At 35.0% G+C, this 20,691-nt stretch overlaps 1 protein-coding gene and 1 long non-coding RNA gene across 2 annotated transcripts in view; one reads left to right on the top strand and one right to left on the bottom strand.

Annotated features, from left to right (window-relative positions):
• Window positions 1–17,153, bottom strand: part of sdk2b (sidekick cell adhesion molecule 2b) — a 197,720-nt gene extending 180,567 nt beyond the window's left edge. The window contains exon 1 of the mRNA XM_077738362.1: window positions 17,072–17,153. The gene's annotated coding sequence lies outside the window, so the exon portion shown is untranslated. The remainder of the gene's footprint in view (window positions 1–17,071) is intronic.
• LOC144211756 (uncharacterized) lies at window positions 5,703–8,190 on the top strand. Its single transcript, XR_013329647.1, has 3 exons — window positions 5,703–5,794; window positions 6,968–7,253; window positions 8,018–8,190. It is a non-coding gene; the product is annotated as an uncharacterized LOC144211756 (long non-coding RNA).
• Window positions 17,154–20,691: the final 3,538 nt, after the last annotated feature.

Below are 20,691 nucleotides of genomic sequence, written 5' to 3'. Positions count from 1 at the left end.
GGCGCTATTGCTAATGCTATTTTAATTATATTATACGTTTTTTAGATGCTTATCCAATTAGAATTTAGCTTTTTGTTAGCATTGTCATGACTTGGAGGTCTTTGATTAAAATTTGCTATGTCTAATCGTATTTTCTCGCATATAAGTCACACCCGCATATAAGCCTTAGCCTTAAGATTGCTTAAAATCGTTGAATTTACGATTTTTCTCGTATAAGCCGTATTCATGGTTTTAATAGAGTACAACTATTATTACTAAAGACACAAGTGAGTTTTTAACATTTCATACAATGTTTTTTTTCTTGAATTTCATTCATAGACTTCAAAATAGTTTATCTTTTCACTTAATTAAAATAAATGACCAAATTGTCTTGCGTTATAGCATTTTGTCTTTTTTAAGTCTAATTATGCACATATAAGCCTTACCTTTAATTCGGTCATCAGTATTTTTTTAGTTACAAATGCGGCTTATATGCGAGAGAAAAAAAGTAGCATTTTTTTTGCTACTACTGCTCCTAATCATGCTAATGCTACCAAGTAAACAAATCTATTTATGGGCAAGCTATTATTTCTAGTCCTTGATTACACTATGTTCTTTAAAAAAGAAAAAAAAATCACCAAAATTTCTCATATTTCATAATTCTGAAGACCCTAAACTAATTAGTACTCCTTGTAACGTGTTTAGAAAAAAGTATGACAACATCTGTTGCATTGACAAGGGCAAAAAATTCAAGTGTTGACATGATGGAACGGTAACAAGAATTATGTATAATTAGTCGCACACTTGAGCAAGTCTGATGATTGACAGATTGATGTCCATCATTACGAGACCCTGACAGTCAGCTAACAAATATTTACTCACACGGAGAAAGACTTTGCGTATCCGCATATTAACCATATGTATATTTTTCATAAGCCCAATCAATTAAATCAAGTGTATTGGTTGCTGGCGTCAGTTCTCCAAAGTCAGCTTGATTAAAAATCATCTTTTCAGCGAGAATATTGCTTTTTCTTCTTCGTCTGTCTGGCTGTAATGTATTTGTGTCAGAGGTTTGGATGTTTTAATAAACACAAATCATTTTGATTAAATTATGTGATACATTCCCACATGAGTTTTAATTTACTTGCTATTTTTTAAAGCTGTTGAGATTTTATAGTGAAGTTTAATTCATGGTTGGGGGACTTTATTAAGCTTTTTTTCCAATAATTTTTGACTGTAAACATACTTTTTTCATTTATTGAAGCTATTTTTATACTCTAGATTTGGCTTATGAATCATTAACAATTTGCTTATTTGCGAAACAACTTTTAGGGAATAAAATAATTAAAATTAAAAAATCACATAATAAAGGCCTATAGTAGCATTTGGTTAAAGTTTTTTAATTATGTTTAACAAATAAAAAATATATAAAATATACTTCAAATATATAGTGATAATAAAAAATGTATGTATTGGATTTTTTTGTTAATATATTGAAATTTATAACCCAAATATTTGATGTTATTTGATTATTTTGTTAAAATACTGAAATTTATAGCCATAAAATTGATGTTACTTGATTATTTTGTTAATATATTGAAATTTATAGCCACAAAATTAATGTTATTTGACCATAATGTACAATATTTGCATAGTTATAAAGAATAACAATATTTTTTAAATAACTGTATTTTTCAAGTCGCACTAGCCAAAAAATGGACCAAAAAAATGATTATTTGATGCTAAAGTTAGGCTGCTTTGCTGTTTCAGGGCTTCAGAATAAAAGAGTGTCTGCGCACAGTTGTAATAAGGTAATGGAGGATAAAAAAAAAAAAAAATCTATAAGAAAAGAGGTTGATCAGCTCGTTTTTCTGGGCTTTTCCACGCTGATGTTACACTGTATCGCCGCACACTGCGGGATTTAATTAAATTGAATTGGACGCGCTTTGATGGGCAAGTTTGCAGCTATTGTCAAACGCTCATTCCATAAATCTTTATATTTTTTTTCTCATTCAGACTTTGGAGGCATATCTAGCTGAAAGAAAAGTATTTTACACGCTTGTTCTGTTGGAAATTGACAGACTTTCTGTTAGTGGCCCGATGAAGAGATTAAATGGAATAAAAAGGAGATGAAAGAATAGAACGTCTTGCTATTTTTCGTCTTTGATATTTGGCAAAACTGGACTTAACAACATTTTAAATGGATGATTCTTATCTTTATGTGGAGTATATTTTAGCGCCCTATTTATTGGTGGGGGCCCCAAGCAACTGGCTGGATTACCCTACCACGTCAATCAATTGATGTCATCATTAATGATTGCAATTCCCCTTATTAAGCGATAATTAAATAAAAAAAATATATATAAATGCAAGTGAATTAGAATTAGAGCCGAAATGGGTAAAACCAGATTCGTTTTACAAAAAAAACGTACTAAAAAAACCCTTACGAAAGTTATTATATGTCGTAAAAAGTTTGACAAGATCAAAAAACGTATAATATACAGGAAAAACCTATAAGTTGCCAGATATGCTAAAATAACATCATATCAAATATACAATTAGCATCAAAATAAAACATAGCATTGTAGTAGGGAAACCAATATTGTGATATTCGGCATTATTATTTTTTTACGTTGCCAGATAAGCTAAAATAACATCATATCAAATATACAATTAGCATCAAAATAAAACATAACATTTTAGTAGCGAAACCAATATTATGACATTCAGCGTTGTTATTTTTTTTGTCGCTCGGCCCAAGCAAACAATCCCTTATCTTATCTTATCTTATCTTATTATCTTTATTTTTTTATCTGGCACAAACGCGACAGGCGGTCCATCTTTAGTCGGATCTGGCAACTGGCAAGACGCGATCTGTCAGCGAACGTAGCCGCAAAAAAAAAGTAGGCGAAGGAAGACGATAAATTATTCTGCTTGATGGCGCACCTGTCGCCTTACCGATTTCTTATTATTTATTTATTTTTTTATGTATGAATGCGGCGCCACGGAACTAAACAGCCTAGCTTCCACTTTCAAATGCCACATGTCTATCGGACAGATTTACTTGAGAATGCAACATTTGGACCAAACAAGAACGTCATTTTAATGGGGAAGTGACATGTTTAAAAAGAATGAATTGAGGAAAAAAGGCTTTAAAAGAAATGGAGGTTATTATTCAGAAGTTATTTTGGTTCTTGTCAACTAAGTTTGTCGAAATTTTACGCTTTTTTGGACTGTCTTATGACATTTAGAAACGATGTTTATGTCAAATGACGATTAAACCGATGGTCTATAGCTTGGATTTAAGTGGAAAGTATATATTTTTCGGGAAAATGTTGTATAAAAGATGAGTTTTATTTGGTTAGGTGACTTTAAATCGGTTATTTTTTTGTTGGTCCTCAAAGTTTACATGTATTTGGGTAAAAAAGTATTTTGACTGAATGGAATTCTTTTTTACCCGGTCACCAAAATGTACAGAGTTGCTAAAAAAACATATTTTTGATCCATTACTCACTTTTTAGAAGGTCTACTTCATCCTATTTTGGTGAAATTTCTTGGTTGGAGTAGCAAGACAGACACAGAAGACATTGTAGACCTAGTTAAAAAAATCAGAGCCTTCTGCAGACTAAGATTTAAATTAAATAAATTTGCAGACTTTCTGAGCCTTTCTGAAACTTAAAAACGTCATACTTTCTCCATGTTTATTTAAAATGTAATCCCAAAGACACTACATAAAAATATGATGTCAAAATATTTGTTATTTTCAGTCTTTTTTCATCGCCAGTAACTATTTTGTACAAGGTATTTTAATTTATGTACTGTCAAATATTTGAGTGGCCTTTGAATTTGAGATATTACATATTATTAAGTTTTTATTTGTTGCATAACAGTTTTAAATGGAACTTTGAATAAAGTAGTTTTGGGAATGTAGTAGAAATTACTTACATTTTCCAAACAGCAAATAAAAAAGTTAAATGGAGCAGCTTACACATTTCTTATACTAGTTTAGAACAATAATACAACAAGTATAACTATACCCTAAAAAGAATTAAATAAAAAACAGGCTTTTGTTCAGAAAACAAACAAAAAAATCCCCATCCAAACAAGCTACCTAAGTCCATAAAATACGATATTATAAATGTCTTGCTAAAAAAATCTTTCCATTACTAAATGAATCTAATTGAAAGTAGCGCACCGTCGGCCATTGTACTTTGAAGCGGGGTCCAATTATTTGTTCCCTTGAAATTATTTTTCAACCCTTGATTAAATTTGCCGTGCAATCAAAAATGGATCACACCACGTGTTTATTTATTTATTCATTAGGAGTCTGGCTTGCGTTCTGTTTGGTGTGTGGCGGCTCTTTTTGTGCTAATGAATCAAACCGCTGGATTGATACTACTAATAAAAGGCCTCAATTAACGAGCGCTATCGGTCATCAGCTCGCCAGACTTTTTCGGGAACCTCGTTGATGACGCGGAAGAATATTTTGAAGTTTATTTTCTGATGAATAAGTTAAGCTACGACTGGTGGAGCTGCGGCAGTGGAAAATATATATATCATTATATATTTGTAAAGTAGGTTTTATCTTAAGGGAGAAAATCGCTTTGATCTACTTGGCGACGAAGTTGTTCAAAGTTGATTTGCAAGTTTTGGACGGTATTTTTTTTGTATTGTTTTGAATGTGGCTCGTGTTCAAAATTCTTCTACTGTTTTTATACTAATTATACAATAAGAATGAGATTTAAAGTGCACAAATAACTACAAATGGACTAATAAATTATCAATCATAATAATAAATATATACTAAGTAGTCAGATAATAGGTAGTCATCAATATAAGGAGCAAAGTGCGGAAGTAGTCAACATGAATAAGTAGTAATCATCATAGACAAGTAGTCCACATGAATATGTAGTAGTCATCATAGATAAGTAGTCCACATAAATAAGTAGTCACATAATAAGTAGTCAAAAGCATAGGTATTGGAATGTCACAAAAAACAACAAAAAACTAACAGATGAATAATCAATAAGAAATAGTCATCATATATAAGTAGTCACATAATAAGTAGTCACATAAGTAGTCACATAAGTAGTCACATAAGTAGTCACATATTAAGTAGTCACATATTAAGTAGTCACATATTAAGTAGTCACATAATAAGTACTAGTCACAGAAGTAGTCACATATTAAGTAGTCACATATTAAGTAGTCACATAATAAGTACTAGTCACAGAAGTAGTCACAAGTAGTCTCATAATAAGTACTAGTCACAGAAGTAGTCACAAGTAGTCACATAAGTAGTCACATTTTAAGTAGTCACATTATTCACATATTAAGTAGTCACATATTAAGCAGTAACATATTAAGTAGGCACATATAAAGTAGTCACATATTAAGTAGTCACATGAAAAAAAGTAGAAAAGTGCATAAATAACAACAAAAAACTAAGCAACTGATAAATAATCAATAAGTAAGTAGTCATCATAGATATGTAGTCAAGTAAAGGTGACATAAACAATAGGTAGTAGGTACAGTATTTCCTTATGTACGTACAGTATGACTAAGCTAAAAAGAACAACCCAGTAGACCACGTGTTTGACCCTTCATCTTCAATTTGTTTACCTCCACTCCTCTACGGCAACCACGCCCCCTTTACCTAAACTCCTCCCCCAATTGGGCCTTTTTGTCTGACCCAATCACCTCACCTTTAAAAGACGCTCAACCTGTCCAACTGGCCGCCACACCCACGCCATTCAAGACCAAAGCAAAGCCTCGTTCGCCGTGTGAGGAAATTAAAAGCGACAGAACGCACCGGGTAAGAGCACGAATCCCTTTTTTCCCTCCTCTTCTTAATGGACCTTCCCTTCGCTCGGATGGAATTTCATTACTTATGATTGAAAAGCCGCCAACTTTCCAAAGCGGGGAAAGAGGTGCACTCAAAAAACGCCGCCGCCATTTTTCCCCCGTGGAAATAGACAATCGAATTTACCTCGGGATGGAACAAATAGGGGGGGGGGGACCCTATCCTCGCTCTCAAAATGTTATTAGTCGCCGATCCGGGTTATCGCGGAATATCCGATGTCGGGGGAGGGGCGGCGCGAAAAGAGCGTTCATCGGGGTGGAAGAATCGATTTGACTTGACGGGCTGATGTGTGGGTGATAGAGGCTAAAATGTACGGGAATTGTGTTGTAAAATAGATGGAAGGTCGAATTCCTATTGCTGGAGTGTTTTGAAAAAGATATGGCAACCAGAAATTCAGGTTGCCAGATAAAAAAAACTAAAACAAAACAAAAATACGCCCATTGGGAGGAATTCTAAAAGAATAAACTAGGACAGGGTGTGGAAAGTGAAGCTTGGTGGAGGAGAATTAGGTTGTTTATTAAAGGAAAATTGTTTTTACAAGTTATTTGAGAATAAAAGTTATTTGGAAGACGAGAAAGTGATTTTTTTTAACCTAATTGGGGATGAATTTGTAGTCTAATTTGCAATTTGTCATGGAAAAGTTGACATTTTTGGAGTTGTGGATGGAGAATACATTTTTTAAGAGTAAATTCATAGCAGTAAGATAATAAATATGTAAAAAAGATCCCAGAATAGTTACTGCAGTATGAGGGTTAAAATTGAGAAATAATTTCTTCAAAAAGTAGTATCATGAGCAGAAAACAATGAGATTATAGTCATAGCAATAAAATAAATTAAATAAATACTACAGTAATCCCTCAAATATCACGGAACATATCCGTAACAATTGAAAAACTGCAAATATATAATCACTCCTATAAACACTACAGTAATCCCTCGATTATCGCATTTTCTTCTCAGACAAAAGTAGTCGTACTACATAGAAATACATGATTTTGTCCACGTAAAGGACACATTTGGGTACATTTTGCCAAGCTGAACTCTGACTTTAAACTATTTTTGTTGTATTTTGGGTTCGAGGAATCTCTCAAATGTTGACTCCCTATTTTTTTGGGGGGGGTTCAGGAATTTCAAGTATCTTCCGGCCCCAACATGAGCGACGACGAGTGGGATGACAAGCCTCCCCCATATGGTACCCAGGTTCCTCCATACGACACCCGGGCTCCTCCGTACCAGAGTCAGCCCGAGAGGGTCCAGGTGACCGAAAGCAAACGTGACCGCGAAGGGGGTAGCAAGTGTCCGAAATGTTGCCTGAAGACGAGGGACTGCCTGATGAGCCCCGAATGTGGGCGGGCACTACAGATTTCTTCGGTCGTCGCTATGTGCGGGATGTGCCTTCGGTTCTTTGTGTGTAAGTAGCCCTACTTTTCTATTTCCGAAATATAAATACAAGCTTAGGGTATAACTTAGTTTCTGAACACAAACGTAGAATTGTTGAGGTTTAAAAATATAGTGCAATGGGTGAATTATATTCCATTTTAAAACTAGTTTTTGGGAAAATAAGGTGGATTCTGAACTAGATTGGTCCATTTAACCGGAAATTTTAAACTAAATTGTTAATTATGTTCTATTCCAGAATGGAAGAGTTCACTTTAGACTAGAAATCTGGATTGTAAAGTCAGTTCTGAGACTGTTTGGTCAAGTTAACCTGTAATTTGAGACTAAATTTAGGGATTGTTTATTGGTTTGTTTTTGGTTCTTGTTTTTGGCGCACTATGTTGAAAGCTTTAAATCTCATTTTAATTGAATAAAGACAATAAAAGCATTCAATGCAATTCAAATCAATAAATTGTCAACTATGTTCTATTCCAGAATGGACTAGTAATCCATTTTTAAACTAAATTCAGGAATAAACGGTCAATTTGGAAACAGAATGGTCCAGTTAACCTGCAATTTAAAAGCAAATTATCAATTTAAGTCTTATTTTTTGGAGGTTTCCACTTGTAAAGTTTGTTTTGAATGTTTTTAACCAGAAATCGAATTACCTAACACAACTAAGTCCAATGCAGTTGCAACCAAAACAGAGCTTTTAGCCAAAAACAAAGTATTTTGTATTGAACAGTGCTATTTCAAAGCAAACTAGTTATATTTTTTTGTATGTCTTCTTGTTTTTAGAACGTTCCATCCAGATCCAACCAGTTTCCCTGACTCCATTGAGACATCTTTGCAAGGGTTTTACGCTGCCAAAAAATTTATATCTGGCCACCTAAAAGAATGACTAATAATGTTGTGCTAGTGTTTATTTAAATGTTTTCCTGATAATAAAGCTTATGGTGTTGAAAAAAATACTTTTTCTGGTTTGGAGTCTTTATTCCAATTGTATAAAATGTCAGACAATAAAGTGGTCTACTCAATCGGATGATTTAAAGGCAGACTTGTAGATGATTGACAGCGGATGTTTGTCACAAGGGATTGTGGGAAAACGCCGTCAATGATGGCAGATGGATTTGGTGTCATGAAACATAAAACTAATTCATCGTCCGCATCATCTCGAAGTCGACCTTGTGGCCGCTAGCGGCAAGGCGAGGAAGATCATTCAAAAAAAAAGGAATAAAAATCGGGAATTGAAACAGTCTAGGTTGCCCTAAAAACAGATGAATCAGTTTTTGGGTTTGATGACGGAAAGTGCCCCCGTTACAAGATAGAAAATTGGCATTTGTTGTAAAAATACAGTATTTGGTGTAATACAAAACAATATTGAATAATACTGCGTGTTTTCTATGCGTTTTGGCTGTGTTTGTGATTAGACATAAACTCAAGTCTGTGTATGTAAACGCCGTGTGTTTCGAAAGACTTTGTGGGAGTATTTTTTCCTATTTGAGTAAGTAATTGTTTTGTCTGTTAGTTGGTGTAGGTCTACCCTTTTTTAGTTTTATTTTCGTAAACTTTATCCCAGTTTTGAGGATTTTTGTGTAGCTATTTTTCTATAAAATCCGAATTTTTGCACCATTACTTTCTTCTAGTTTTTCTTGACTACTTCATGACAAATACATAGCAAGGAATGACCTATTTTGACGAAATTTCAAGGCGGTTCTATTTAGATTCCATTCCAATATGTCTATTACATTCCGGAATAAATTCTACTCTAAAGCAATCCAGCCCAATTCAGTCGTTATCCAAGGACGAGTGTTAACACATTTTTTTTGTCAAATGAGTAGAACTCGTGTTCCGTGAGGATATTTAATCAGGAACTCCCATACGCAAATGTCAGCAATTAATATCTCGGTTAAAAACAGAAAGAGGACAAGTATAGAACGTTTTTCGCAAAAGGTCACCATCTTAACGCACCTATTTTTTTTGGGGTAGGTTGTTCGTTTCTTCCTGTAATTTTTCATTTCTCTTAATTTTCTTTCATTCTTACATGGCCTACATGTCGACTTGGGCGTAACAATAAAGGGGGTGACATTTCCAGTAGACAGATTAGGGGCTAACTCCAATTAATTTTGCCTTCTCCCGCATTAGACAGACAATCAGGCAAAGGCGAAATGTCATGGAAACAAACGAGGAGTCACCATGTGGTTGACAATTACTGCCAAGCACCTCACAAATGTCACTACATTCAAGTGTGGGGCAGTTGCAGGAGATGGATAACAGTGTGAGGGGGGGGGGGGGTCTTGCTTGGCTCCATAGGTGCAGGTATCCAGACCTGGGGGGACTGACATGCCAAATGAAAGGTCACAGGTCACCAATTCCTGGATGCCGGCCTCACAATAACAATAACAATCGTGGCCGTGTGACAGCAACCTGTCTTGATTATGGAGGACCTCAAATTATGGGCGGGACTAATGAGGGACAACTCATTTTTATTGTCCATTTTAAGAAGAAGAATAAAATTATAATGCAGAATAGGAATAAGGCTTGATGGAATGTTTGGGGATATAATTGATCGGGTTGAAGGATTTGACTGTGCTAGGTTTGGGATTTTTTTGCGGTTTGGTTTGTTTTTAAAGTGTTTTTTACGCTTTGGCTTTTTTGTTTTTGTGTGACTAGTCCTTTTGGGATTAGCCATTGATTTCACCTGTTGTTGAGTCAGGCCTGATGTCTATCCCGATTAATTTCAAGTCATGTCACCCACCTGTTCTGGATTGTCTAGTCAACCGCTGTCTGTCTTTTAGTTTTGGTTGTTTCTTTTTCATTGAGTCTCGTCTTGCAGTTTAATTTTTGTAAACAACATCCTTCCACCTCGCTATTCCCCTTCCCGTTGACCCTCAACATTTTAGAATGCAGACTAACAGACGACGATTTAAATAAGGAATACTGTAGTCTAGCCTAAAGTGGTTAATTCGGTTTTGGAATGTGGTCGAAACTAGGTCAATTTACTGTGAAATATAAGGTAAGGTAAGGTTTTGCTATCTAGAAAATAGCTTTAATTGTCCTGGAATAAAGTACAAAGTCACCATTACGTCTCGGAATAAATACCTGAACTGGAAGAGTCACTTCTCAAATACAGGATCATTCGGTTTTGGGGCTGTAACCAAGGGGCGGGGCTAAGTCGAGTCAAAAGTTCCATTGATACTCTTTATGCCCATCCCATTTATTCCGCTACCACCTGTAGTCCTAATACTATAAAACCAAATAGCCACTTTGTTCTATATATATATATATATATATATATATATATATATATATATAGAATAAAGCATCTATTCTGATATGGTTTAATGCGAAATGTATTCTATTTACCAGTCAGTTCAAAAATATATTCTGGAATAAACACGTTTTCTTTTAGCTTTTTCTAGGTTATGACGAAAGACAATGACTAACAAAAAAATAACCCGCTCAGGTATGTCAAGTAGATGTTTCCTGGTTGGATCCGGAAATATAACTTAAATCTCGTAACATAACTACTTCAATTTGACTATCGACAATATATAAATGTACAAAGTACCTAAGGGGGCGAATTGTAACCATAAAAATATACTTTTCCATAACCGGGAACAAGATTTATTCAGCACTAAAGCAAAAGTTATAGCCGACACGCTCACTTTTCCTTCTTAAAAACAAGTAAACTTTTTTAGCGGCCTCCATTTTGTTTCCAAATATGTCACCCGAAGAGATGCCGAGATCCATTTAATCCACGGCGAGCACAAAAGACAAAACAATAAAAGCAGCAGCATATCACTTTGACCGAGCGAGACAAATAAAAAGTTCTCGACACAGCGTGTACATTACGCGGCGTGCAAACAAAACAAGTCGGCCGTTTATCTCGATGGGCTTTTACCTGCTAATGGAATTTAGCTCCTTTGAGAGAGAGAGAAGCCAAACTCTGCCGTCTAAATATTGCATAAATCAAAAATCCATTAAGACGGCGGCGACGTGCTGCTTTCATCACCTGAGAACGTTCGCAAAGAACACTCGCAGAAAATGACAGCCATAAAATATAAAAAATGGGAAAGACTGACTTATTACCATCATTTGGCAGTGCGTAAAAAAATAGCTTTTTTTGCCTTTGACATCATTTAATGAGTCTTAATGTTGGTGATTATCCGGCGTCTTTGATAAAGAGAAATAAATGATGACTGTATTTTCACGACTATAAGGCGCACTTAAACGTCTTAAATTTTCTCCAAAATAGACAGTACGCCTTATAATCCAGTGCGCCTTATATATGGAAAAAACAGAAAACCAAAAACGAAAAAACACCACTGTCGGATATTAAAAAAAACACAAAGGCCTGAACTGAAACAATACTGTTAAATATGTAGATGCCATCTTAGTTTACAAAATCTTCCATCATATAGCTCCTCCCCCACTGCAAGATTTGATACAAAAAAAATCCAAAACATCAACAATGGCTGGCTCTAGAGGTGACTGTGTATCATACCTGGAAGTCAATAGCAATTACCGTATTTTCACCACTATAAGGCGCACTTAAATGTCTTAAATTTTCTCCAAAATAGACAGTAAGCCTTATAATCCAGTGCGCCTTATATATGGAAAAAATGTCATTCATTGAGGGTGCGCCTTATAATGCGTTGTGCCTTATAGTCATGAAAATACGGTAATTTTTGAGACCTGAAAAAGACCAAATGTGACCTTCCTATCCTGAAAATAAAATGCCTTGCATGGCTGTGCTAAACAACCTTTTGCAGTTTACAGATGGATAATTACACCCTCGAGACAAACGCGCTTAGCAACGTAATCTACGATAACCGTACAATAATAATTAGTCCAAATGTCTTTGACCACAAAACAACAAACACAAAAAGCCGGCTTGTTTTTTGACCATTCGAATGTGAGGGCGAAAAAAAAAAGCAGCTTTTTAATGCGCTTCTTTGCAGGTGCTCCATTGTTTTGCCATAAAAGCTAATTGTGTCGAGCTAAATGAGTCCATCATTACGCTACTAAACAGCACATTGACGTCCTTTGCCACAATGATGATGATGATGACAGGGAATGTGGTCTGGATATGCACGAGTCGTCACGCCACGGGGAAGGGGGTTTTAGAGGCCAGGGTCGGGCAGGGGGCGCTTCAGCGCGGCATCTGTCGCGGAAATTTTAGCGTCCAGCTGGAACCGAAAAATTGAGTACGAAAAATGCGGGATGTAGAGCGGTTTTTGCAAGGGGCATTTTGGGCAACTGCTCAGGGCACTATATGTATATGTACAGGTACAAAATATGTATATGTACAGGTACTACATATGTATATGTACAGGTACTACATATGTATATGTACAGGTACTACATATGTATATGTACAGGTACTACATATGTATATGTACAGGTACTACATATGTATATGTAAAGGTACTACATATGTATACGTACAGGTACTACATGTATATGTACAGGTACAAAATATGTATCTGTACAAGTACTATATGTATCTGTACAAGTACTATATGTATCTGCACAAGTACTGTATGTATCTGCACAAGTACTATATTTATCTGTACAAGTACTATATGTATCTGTACAAGTACTATATGTATCTACACAAGTACTATATGTATCTGTACAAGTACTATATGTATCTGTACAAGTACAATATGTATCTGTACAAGTACTATATGTATCTGTACAAGTACTATATGTATCTGTACAAGTACTATATGTATCTGTACATGTACTATATGTATCTGTTCATGTACCAAATGTATCTGTACATGTACTATATGTATACGTAAATGTACTATATGTATATGTACATGTACTGTGAATTGCAAATGCCAATTTTTGATAGGGTTTAAAATATAACATCTTTTAAGAAGTAAAAACCTAAAAACTTACTACAGGTCATGCAGTATTTTTTATTTTATATTTTATTTTATTTTAAGTGACCCTCAGAAGAGAGCAGAAAAATATTAATAAAAAATTGAACACCCTTGTGTTAAATTTTGGGATGTACTTGGAAAGTTTGGGTCACGATGGAGGTCAGTCCACGAGGGCAAACTATTTTATAAGTATTTTTTTGAATGGAAAATACTAGATAGCGGGCCTCGAACCCGTTTGGGTCTCCACTTCAAAGCGTGCTAAGAGCCAGTGTTGTCCTCGTGTGCTATTGTCAAATGTCCACCAAAACGCACACCCGCAAAAACGCACAAAGACAAAAGCGCCGCCTTTGTTGTGGCTCCACAGAGTGAATATTTCCACGCAGTAACTACAGTGAGAAAATAATAACTGTATTCTTTTCAAAAGAAGAAAAGAATGAAAAGAAAAGAAGAAGAACGGCACCCCGTTTTTTCCGCGTCCTCCGAGTTGTTGCTTTGGGAGTTGCGAGATCTATTTTTTTTTCTTCCAGATGCGACAAATTCAGTCGTCCTTCAGGAAAAACATTTTTTATAATTAGACTGTCATTGCAATTAATGACAATGTTTACTTTTGGTTTCTCTTCTCAAGGTTGTGGTAAAAGTTTGCAAAAGAGGGAAATATGCATCAATAGCTGTTGCTAAGGCGCAATTGTTTTGTCATCTGGTTTTCTTTTCAATCCAGAAAATTGGGCCAAATAACAAGAGGAAAGGAGGAGGAGCAGGTTTTTTTTTCTGTTGCTAAAACAGGGTTTGGGGTGGATTCAGGTCTGCAAGAATAGCAACCTGTCTTCTTTCCAAAAATCTTGGGTGTATAAGAAAAAAAAAGGGTCTCACACTGTTCTCCATTTACTCGGAATTGAAACACGGTAATTAGGTCGAAAAATAAAACAAATTACAAGAAATGAATATGTATAGGTACATGTACTATATGTATATTTACATGTATCATATGTATATGTATATTTACTACATGTATATGTACATGTATCATGTATATGTATATTTACTATATGTATATGTACATATATCATATGTATATGTATAGGTACATGTACTATATGTATATGTACATGTATCATATGTATATGTATATTTACTACATGTATATGTACATGTATCATGTATATGTATATTTACTACATGTATATGTACAAGTATCATATGTATATGTATAGGTACATGTACTATATGTACATGTATCATATGTATATGTACATGTACTATATGTATAGGTACATGTACTATATGTATATGTACTATATCTCTAGGTACATGTACTATATGTATAGGTACATATACTATATGTATATGTACTATATCTATAGGTACATGTACTATATGTATATGTACATGTATCATATGTATATGTATATTTACTATATGTATATGTACATGTATCATATGTATATGTACATATATTACATGGATATGTACTATACATATATGTTTGTATGTACTATACGTATATGTATCTGTATGTACTATACATATATGTATCTGTACTATATGTACATGTACATGTACTATACATACATGTATCTGTACTATATGTACATGTATCTGTACTATACGTACATGTATCTGTACTATACGTACATGTATCTATACCATACATACATGTATCTGTACAATACGTATTTGTACTATATGTACATGGCCTATATGTGAATGCATATGTAAATATATTATATGCACATGTAGTATATGTCTATGTACATGTACTATTTTTATATATTGACTGTGAAGGGCATATTAAATTAAATACTTTCCTAAAATTATTACGCCGTGGGTTTTTTTCAGAATAAATTCTACCACCCTAACAAAAAGCGAATGCAACTAAAATGAAGAAAAAAAACAAAAGGGACACTCAAAAGTAGATTCCCCCATTCCCCAGCCCAACCCTGATCTTTGCCAAGGTCAAATTTAGGAGTACACGTCTGGAATGTTAAGATGAACTCCCGCCACCAAAGACTCTCCCTGCTTTTTTCCGTCCAATCCCGTGGCTGAGATCCCAGCTTGGGCAGCCACCTGTCTGCTGGACAAACGCCAGAGTGGGGAAAAAAGAAGCCTCAACGGCAAACCTTTACAGCTGCTTTTTCTCCGCTCCGTCGCCGTCGCTCAGCCAAAGCGCCACGCGTCAGCCTAGTTCCGACGGCCCGGGGGAGCCCTTGTTGTCTCTACTAATTCCCCCCAAATCGCCGGCATCCCGCCCGGCCCGTCCGAAACGCCGGCATCGGTCCAGAGCATCTGTTCGGCGGACCTACGGCGCGATTACATCGTCTGTTGGCCGGCTCCCGCTGACGCCGCTACACGACCCAGCTTGGTCATCACATCGGGACGCAAATGGAGCGGTGCTTGCTCACCTTGGTTTTCACTTTGAGTAAAATCAAGGAGTGTGCAGCACTTTGATCCAAAATGGCGGTTCAAAATGTACAGAAACAGGCAGTATTAAGCCACAAGTTATACAGTCTCAATTAGATTTACTGAGCCAGAATCCCTGCCACGTGATTGGCCGATAGAAAGGAGGGAGTTCATCTTAACGTTCCAAACGAGTACCTACAAAAAGTCACCTTGGTAAAACTATTCATTTTTAGATCTAAAATTTTTAGGCGGACCGGTGCACAAGTGGTAAGAACGATGGCCTTGCAGTTTTGTGAGTGAGGGTTCGATCCCAGGTTTTGAATTTCCTATTTGAATTTTGCATGTTGTCATCTTGGCCTCTGATTGGCTGGAAATCATTTAGGGTGTTGGCCTTAATGGGCTGGGATTGACTCTAGCACCCCTTGACCAGGTTAAATGGTTTTGAAAAAGAATAACGATAAGAATTGTTACATAGTGGGGAGGATAAGTGGGATTTTTTTATTCTATTTACAGACAAATTTTTGTAGTATATTTTTCTAAATTTTTGTGGTATATTATTCAAAGTTTTTGTAGTATATTTTACATGTTTTGGTAGTGGAGGAAAACATTGGGGGTGACGTATTGGGGCTGAAGGGAAGGTGTCCGGATTTGGTTTGAACAAAATTGAACGTGTTAGGCAAAGAATTTGTGCCAAAAAAGCAAGGCAGCCAAGCGGATGTTTTGCTTGCCAAACATGACTAATTAGAACGTAATTATGGGCCACCATTGGGCTCTGCCTATATTTGATTTATGCAAATGAACATGGCTGTAAAGACGACACTGTCACTCGCGTCACTAAAGCAACATATGTCTAATTTGTGCGCTGGAATAAAAAGAATGTTTTTTCAAAATAATACAATTCTTATTTTAACAGAGAATCGACGTTAAGGTTCCCAGTACAGAAATAATTTAAAATTCTATTTACTTTCTATAGGAAAAAAACTTCACTTTGTGACAAAAAGTAAACCTTGAAAGGCAGTGAAAGTCAAAATTGAACTGATGTTGACACTACTAAAGTACTTAATACACAAAAATATAAATATACTTTTAAAAATAAAAAAGATACACAAACAAACCCCATTAAAATGCCAACTTTTCATGATCTAAACCAACTTACCTTCAAAATAAAGCTTGCCACCCATATCTAAGCTACATAATATTTATCTACATATTATTTATTGATCATATTATATTTGTTTGTTATTGTTATTTGTGCACTATGCGATAAAAGCTTTAAATTTCATGATACTTGAATAAAGACAATAAAAGCATTGAATTCAATGCATAGCTCTAATCATTACTCCTAGAACTTCCTAAAACATGATGTAAACAAACATTTAGTACTTGCACATTTTTGCATCCCGACTCTGTGCAAATCCTCAAAATATTATTAGATATATTATATTAAAATCAATGCAGTACATCCAAAAATGTATATCATCCCTTATATAAACTAATACAAACATTGCAGCATTCTGGGTAGGCATTTCCAAACAATTATTTAAGATTTTGTACTCACCATAACTTTGTTTGCAGATCTGAGTAGTTCCTCCTTTGTTTATCTTGATGCATCTCCCCAAAAAAAGCTCCCCATTCTGTGAAAAGTTATAATTTTGAAATAAAAACTATAAAAGTTTGATGCCATGTGATGAAGAAGCATATGTCCAGAAACAGGATGTCCGACTAGTGTAATCACTTGATTGCAGCCAGCTGCAAGCTCACTTCAGAATAAAAGTCACTGTTAAAACTGAAACATCCTGCATAACACTTTGTACACATATATATTCATATATATTTATATATAGCATATTTTCCCAACTTTAAGTCACACATTTGTCATCATAATATTGCCAAACCCTAAAGAAAATAAAAAATAAACAATATAATCTATATGATTAAATTGAATGCTTTTATTGTGATTCTTCAAGTGGACTGACATTAAAAATGTTGTGACTTCCTATTATGTTGGTTATTTATTTATTTATTTATTACTTATGGATTGATTTATTTACTAGTTAGTGTGATTATTTATGTATTTGTTTTTTGTTATTTGTGCACTTTGTGAAGCTTTAAATCATATACTTGTATATTGATAATTTGATTCAAAAGCTTTGACACAAAGTGCACAAATAACAAGAAGCAAATCACATGATCAATAAATCATAACAATAAATAATCAATGAATAATAAATAAATGTGTAGTCAATATAATAAGTTGTCAACAACATATATAAGTATGGAAGTGTGCAAATAACAACAAATAAACCAACATTATATTAAATTATATATATATATATATATATATATATATATATATATATATATATATATATATATATATATATATATATATATATATATATATATATATATATATATATATATATATATATATATATATATATACATATATATGTACACAGATATACATATATATGTACTCAGATATACATATATATACACAGATATACATATATATGAACACAGATATACATATATATGTACACAGATATACATATATATGTACACAGATATACATATATATATACACAGATATACATATATATACACAGATATACATATATATATACACACATGTACATATATATATACACACAGATATACATATATATACAGATATACATATATATATACAGATATACATATATATACATATATATATATATATATATATATATATATATATATATATATATATATATATACATACATACATATATATATATACATACATACATATATATACATACATATATATACATATTAAGATACTACAATGCACAACAAGAAAAAAATACTACACTTACTTTGAAAGCATGAAAACCAAACTTTTTGCAACCCGAACTCTACCCTTAAGCCCAAATATCTTTCAGGCAAATATTAAATCTAACAGGCATCAATCCATTTTTTTTTTTTGAAAATCCACTTGCAGAATTTATTGTTGATGTTTCCTTCAAGCAAGAGTAAAAAAAAAATCAAAACATCAGTGCATTCTTTGCCACAATTGAAGACTCATCACCAATTATTCGTGGCGGGGATGGCGAACGCAAACGGTCGTTTCATCATGAAAAAAAACCCCAAAAAAATCCACTTTTCTCAACGCAATTTCTGGGGGCGCAAACAAAATTAACGCTAACAAAAGAGCTAACCTCCCGTTGACTCCCTGCCGTGCTCACCGGTGTTCTTATTTCCCACTTTTCTGTCATCTCACAGCAAGATTGAAACATAGCCACCGGATACGTGCTGACACCTGACACACCCCAACAAAGTTTTTCTTGAAAAATATGGACTTGTACCAACCACCACCTGTAAACAAACCCTAAAAATATCCCATCGCACAGGTAGGGGAAGCGTTGAAGTGGTTAGGGACACTTCTGATGGTTAATTAGCCCGCTGTCCGTCTGGTCGGCAAATACGCGGGATAAGACACCCGCCGAGACGCGGGTAATTCCGTTATCTGGCCTCCAGGTGTTCCAAAGCCGGCACGCTAAAAAAGTAGTACTAATCTGCAGAAAACATTTTTTCAGTCGTTGTTTACGCCATGCTATTGAAAAGTGTATTTCTACAATTTGCAAAGGTGGCTTACAGTTCTGGGGTCGAGGGTTTGATCCCGTTTAGGTCCTCAATGTGAAAAATTTGGATATTTTCTTCAGGTTTTCTGACAAAATTCTAAATATGAGTATGCTAGGCCAGCTTTTTGAACACTTTGAATTGCCCCTAGCTATGATTGGTTGTTTGTTTCGTGTCCTGTGATTGGCTGGTAGACGATTCTGGATTTGCAAGAGTTTTGAATTTAATTGAGCAGTTTTCCATCTTCCAGTTGCTCATCGTTTGGAGTATGAAGGCAAAGTTGGGGCCACAATTGTTTTTGATGAATGGACCTCTCCATGGTTCGGACTGACAAACGATCAGTCGCCCACATGACTCGTTCATCACTGTCGGCTAAGGCCTGTTAGCCACGTCCCTGCAGTCCGGCCGGCAAGCATTTCCAACTAACCTAATGACCTACAAGTCATTCTTCATGAGGGAAACTAGTCTGTCTTTTAGGGGCTTTGAACTGGCATCTCCGTCTTCAAAATGTCTTAAACTTGTGAACTTGTTAGATAATGAAACAATAAGTAAATACATCCATACAAAAAGCTTATAATATATATTCCTTTGTACAAAAACCTGTTCTAAAAGGGCCAGAAGACGTCCACTTTGTAGTATATTTTAGACTTTTACGTGTGCCCTCTGTGTGTGTGTATCAAAATATGTGGTAAGTTGCATTTGTAGTTTTTAATTAGTTCATTAGGGGAATTTAAAATAAAATAATGGATAAGTAATTGCATTTACTCTTTGGGTATTTTGTAACTTTTTTGTATACTATTTTTCGTATCTCAAGTCACTCATTTGCATATAAAAAATGTGGTAACCTGAATCTTTTGTACTTGTAAGTAAAAGTATGACTGTATATAGTTTGATTGATTCCAAAAGCATACATTAGTCTCTCACAACATGGAATATAAGGGTCATATATTTAAAATTCATGATTATATATACTCACTTGTTGTAGATGTACAGTATATAAACACATAAAAATACATTTTTGGTTCCAAGACTTGATATGCGCATAATAAAAAACAGTCTTGTAGTTTCTTAATAATAGGCCTTTCCTGGCATATCCCAAATGAACCCACCCACAAGAGTTTTCCCAGCATGCAATGGGGAGCTGGAATGATTGACAAGCACTGCATCCATAATGTATTAAGAGTTCCCCACTGGCATTTCTGTGCAAATATTTTGCACTTTAATCCGACGTAATGGCGCCGAGCCGTCAAAGCGACGGAGGGCGTAGAGTCAGTCAAAGTGAGGGGTTGAGGGTACACACTTGGCTCGCTTCGGCACCCCCCCTTACCAGTGTGGAGACAAACATCTCGGGTCGCCACGCCAATATTTGTCCGACTAATCTCCCTTACCGCCTCTCCACCTGAGTGCTAATGGCATGGAGTGCTTTTCGTGGACGGTGTGAGAGTCTACATGGAAGGAAGATTGGAGGGTTGTGAGTGGTCCCTTAGGGGTAGCTAGGGCGGACCCCTCGGAGACCCCGGCTAGGGGATAGTAGGGCGCTTGACCTTG

This window comes from Stigmatopora nigra, chromosome 18 (assembly GCF_051989575.1).
Source record: "Stigmatopora nigra isolate UIUO_SnigA chromosome 18, RoL_Snig_1.1, whole genome shotgun sequence".
NCBI classification, from domain to species: Eukaryota; Metazoa; Chordata; class Actinopteri; order Syngnathiformes; family Syngnathidae; genus Stigmatopora; species Stigmatopora nigra.
Note: the sequence above shows the minus strand (reverse complement) of the source record. Positions and strands in the feature narration are given on the sequence as shown.